Genomic DNA, 4,923 nt, shown 5'->3' with positions numbered 1-4,923 from the left:
GGGTTAGTGGAATACCACAGAGGAGGAGGTTACAGTAGTCCAGGCGAGAGACGATGGGAGCGTGTACAAGGAGTTTGGTGGTCTCTGGGTACAGGTAGGGGGGGATTTTGGAGATGTTGCGCAGATGAAAGTGACAGGATGTGGAAATGATCTGAATATGGGGGGTAAATGAACGGGCAGAATTGAAGAAAAATATAGAACGCTTCACAAATTTGCGTGTCATCCTTGCGCAGGGGCCAGGCTAATCTTCATGATTAATTAATTAATATAATTGGTTCACATGATACAATTGTTAAGGAAATGTTTAATTATATTAGCAAAGTGTCTCAGAAAAACACCTAAAACTTTACCAACCATTTTCTTATATCTGCCAATGTATTAAAACATAGGATTTTTGTTGGCTGTATTTTGGAGGACATGATTTATTTTATATATAGTTTTAAATATTTTGTTTTATTGTTTTTGCTATCGTTATTATTTTTTGCTGTTTTTACTTGATAATTGACAGGTCTTTGTTAGGAGATGCTAGACAAATATTCTTTATTAGGGTTCAAGAACAGAAATGGATTTATTTCTATATTAGGTGGTTTCCAGCTCACAACGTTCTACTTTAGGCTGAAGGTGGCATTTGTATTTAGGGGTCACTTGGGGTCCATTTTAGTTGCGTAGGTGCAGAACTTTGAGCCTCACTGCAAACTTTTGACAAGTCCTGACCCTTCATGCCTTCTAGAGAAATTGACCCAGTAGCAGTTGTGACTTTGGCAACTCTTGTGAACATATAGTAATAACAGTTCTGATTGCAATTATGAGCGCTACCACCTCCTGTTCTTATCACTTGTCAATTCCTGGGTAACTGGTACCCCCCCAATGCTGTCCAGGAAACACTGCAATCAGCACCATAGGTTTATATTGCACATGACAGCCACATACAAACTGATCTTCATCTTTCTGCTGCATGGCCCTGCAAACCTCTCATTCTGAATGCATAATCCTCTGCTGTGCAATCTTCCCTTATGACAACTACATCTCTGTGTATAGAGGGATCAGAGGTCAGATTGACTGATCTGTAGTTTAAGCAGAGATCACACAACTAGTTGTATAGCCCCTTGGCATGACTTGTTGTAGAGAGGGGCAAGCTGGACAATTGCCCAGGACCCAGAATAACAGAAATGGCAGGGGTGATGGAAACTAGAATGCTGTGCATATAAGCCTAGAGCCCCACTTGTCTAAAACTCTTTCAGGACTTTTACATCAAAGCTTGGGCAGGAGAAGGGATGGGCACAAACAAAATCCTGAGCATACAGGTCCTAAGGGCCTAATCATGTTTTTGCACTGCATTAGCTTGATTTATTAAAGCTCCAAGGCTGGAGAAAATACACGTTCATCAGTAAAGCTGGGTGATCCAGCAAACCTGGAATGGATTTCTTCAAAGTCATTTGCTTTGTGCTAGACCAGATCCATTCTAGGTTTGCTGGATCACCTAGCTTTATCGATGAAAGTATATCTTCTCAAGCCTTGGAGAGCTTTAATAAATCAGGCCCTTTATGTCATGTGTCAATGTGAATTGCATTAACAAATCACATTAAAAAAATGAGACTGCAGCGTTTTTTATGTTACATTCATTGGTGTATCCCAGTGCCACTCCAACACACCTCCTCAGCACACTTATATTGCACAATTCTTACCAATGCATGCAGCAGAAGTGCAGTGAAATATAGTGAGTCAGAATAAATGGCACCACATTGCACCAACATGTTACCATGCTTGGCAGCAGTCAGCAGATCCTGACAGTAGGGATTCAGATGTTTACAAATACTTATTCCAAATTGCTGCTCTTTATGCAAAAAAACTCTCCTAATATTTACAATGCAATATGACAGAGGAAGCTGAATACCTGGCTGCGACATTGGATAAAACATTGTAAATACATTACTAATAAGAACAACTGAAGCTGGAATAACCTAGTCCTAATCTGTGTACAAGAAAGTAGGTTGTACAATAAAGTCGCTGTTTATTCAAAAGTACCTACCGTACATCACAATGACAATTCTGGGAGTACACCAGAAAGCAGCATAGCAGTTATGCTATTTTAAGGTATTATATGGCCATGTGATGCGGCTTGCTCTCATTAGAGTTATCACATCAGATATTCCCTATTATTAACAGTAATTCTGTTTTGCTGACTTTAATAGATGTACTCACATGTGGAAGTCCACGTGCTTTTATTTATTAAAGCCCAAAGCCATTTCTTATTTTTTCGGATGCAATAGTAAAAAAGTTCAAATGAATCAGTTTTTATTTCTATCTGTGTCCTTGATGGGGAGACTTTCCCTCACTTCCCATCTATGTGACAAGAAATTGGAGAACCAAGCTAGGGGATAGGCATTTCTGTCCTGGCTATGGTAAACACACAACCAAAGCTTTAAGCCAGGGTTTGTCCAGAGGTTGCTAGGGGTTTCTTGAACAATGAGAAATGTGCACCTCTCATATCAGTTACCACTGACACGAATGATCATTTTGGCTATCCATAAGGGTGACGCTCTTGATTTATACTTAAATTAGAGTTTTTCTTTGCTAAAAATGCCATTAGAAAAAGTATTTTGGTTATTCCCTGGGTTAAACCAGTAAATGGCACTGTATCCCCATGTAAAAGGTGTAACAAACTCTTGTAATCCGAAACAAGAGGCATACGTTTGTTACACACTCTATATGAGAACACAGTGACATCTACTGGTGGCCAACAATAATGCACAGAAGATCATTTTAAAGCAAATAACTTTTTTTTTTCATCTGAAGGACTGATCCTTGCCCACCGCTTGCTGCCGTAAGGCTTTTGTCTCACACCTGCACAGTGCTAGATAGGGAAAGAAACCCAGAAGAAGAAGATCGTGGCGCAGGACTGACTGGAATAAAATTGAGGCTAGATCGACAGCTTTCCACCTGTAAAGGTAAGTGTTATTCATTTTTTTGTTCACTGATAGTTCCGCTTTAAGGGGCCATAATAAACAACTCAAAACTATTTTAACCTGTAAACAAGGAAAATATTATATACAGACTGAGCCCATGTGATTTTAGGTTTTTCCCTTTTAAATAAATGTTTTTAAAAACACCATGGATGTATTTACTCACATTAATTGTATTGTTGTTTCTAATGATTACTGTTTTGAATGTTAGCAGTGATGGCTGAATTTTGTAGAATTTTGCATTTTACTGTATTTTCAGGTTTTAAAAAAGTACCTTGGTTTATATTTGAGTATTTAATAATAAAAAGTGTTCTTTGAACTAAGCATTTCATGCTAAAGTATTTAAAAAAAAATAAGAGGATAAGAAAAAATAAATATCAGTTTAACCATTTATATTTAGCATGTTAATTTTTTATGGTTTGCAAATTGGGTGCAGGGTAATGGTTTGTCATTCGCCTGCATACATTGAGCTAAAGAGAATCCCTGTTTGTTATTTTCATAATCTGAATGGTAAGCTTCTTCCTTGCAATCATGTCCAAAATGCCTTTTAAACATTTATTAACCATGTACACCAAGCAGGTGTTTGAAAAGTTCTCCTATGGACAAGCACAAAAATTATGAAAATCTACATGACACATCTTAGGACAGAAACAAAACACCAACACCCCAACACTTTGCAAAAAAATCCCCTTCAGCCACGCTGATTTGATTTTATAAAAATGTGAGGGCTTTGTGGTTATTAATCATCTTTCTCAAGTGCTGCAAAACTGTCCCGGTGTACAAGCCCTACATGTCAAGCTAGTTGGCTAACACGGCACAATTTGCCACTTCTAAAAAAAAAACAAAACAAAAAAAGAATCATCTTTAAAAAATATTCAAGAAAATAATAATAATAAATCTATAAAAAAAACCTTTGAGAAGGTGTTAAAATGTTAAAAGTTCACATCTATCTTCTTTTTGCAGCACGAACTGTAACTAGGCCAATAATGACTTTATTTCCTCTCACTTATTATACGATGCTTAATGAGGACTCTCAATTATCATCCCGCTTTTGTCATAATCCTTCATGTACAATAGTTCAGTCTAATCACAGAAATAGGCCACCCACAGAATCGTTATTCTCCGATATATATTATTACAGGGAGAATTAGGTATGCCTAGAAAGCCACTTACATTTCCTCCTTCCAGAAGCTGTGTACAAATAAAAATCTAAATGGTGGATTGTTTTCTATTGGGGTGCAGTGTAAGAAGGGTTCAACCCCTGATGGCCTTTGCTTGGAAAAACAAGAGCTACAGCAGCTCATTACCTTAAATCTGACTAAACCCAAAATCCATCATGACATATTTTTTAAGCAATCATGTTGATTGGTGAAAATTGTAGTACTAAGCCTTGTAAAATCAAAAATCCAATGTGTAGCTGTGATTGGCTGTAGCTGTACTCTGAATCACATAGCCCTGACCCCTCATGGCTTATAAAATTTTATTAACAGATTGAGGTTCTGCAATTGCTCTTTTTACACTACATGTCCTGCTTCTACATGTAGACACATGGCTTCTAGTGTAATGAAGTCTATTATTAGGCAATCTTTTATCTTCCTATTACACATTGTCATCCTATTGACACTTCCATTGGCTGAATTTTGCAGAGAAAATAGCTGTAATGCAGTTGCAAGCACATTTAGACAATATTTACTGTCCATCACTTCTTTAGTGTTTATATTCACTAATCTACCTGATTGTTGTTGTTTGTTCAGTTTTTTGGATTTCGTTGGCATACAGAGAACCTAGCATTGAGTATATTTGTCATGTCAACTTTTTGCATTAAAAGAAACATGCAATTCTGGTATTTATTAACATTTGCTGGTTACATTGCTCCTTGTGACAATGGGCCTGATTTATTAAAGTTCTCCAAGGCTGGAGAGGATACACTTTTATCAGTGAAGCTGGGTGATCCAGCAAA

General features: G+C 37.3%; 1 non-coding gene across 1 annotated transcript; it reads right to left on the bottom strand.

Annotated features, from left to right (window-relative positions):
• Positions 1-188: 188 nt before the first annotated feature.
• On the bottom strand, positions 189-291 carry LOC140327878 (U6 spliceosomal RNA). The gene has a single exon (XR_011920165.1). It is a non-coding gene; the product is annotated as a U6 spliceosomal RNA (small nuclear RNA).
• Between the last annotated feature and the right edge of the window lie 4,632 nt (positions 292-4,923).

This window comes from Pyxicephalus adspersus, chromosome 3, assembly GCF_032062135.1.
Source record: "Pyxicephalus adspersus chromosome 3, UCB_Pads_2.0, whole genome shotgun sequence".
In the NCBI taxonomy this organism is placed as follows: Eukaryota; Metazoa; Chordata; class Amphibia; order Anura; family Pyxicephalidae; genus Pyxicephalus; species Pyxicephalus adspersus.
Note: the sequence above shows the minus strand (reverse complement) of the source record. Positions and strands in the feature narration are given on the sequence as shown.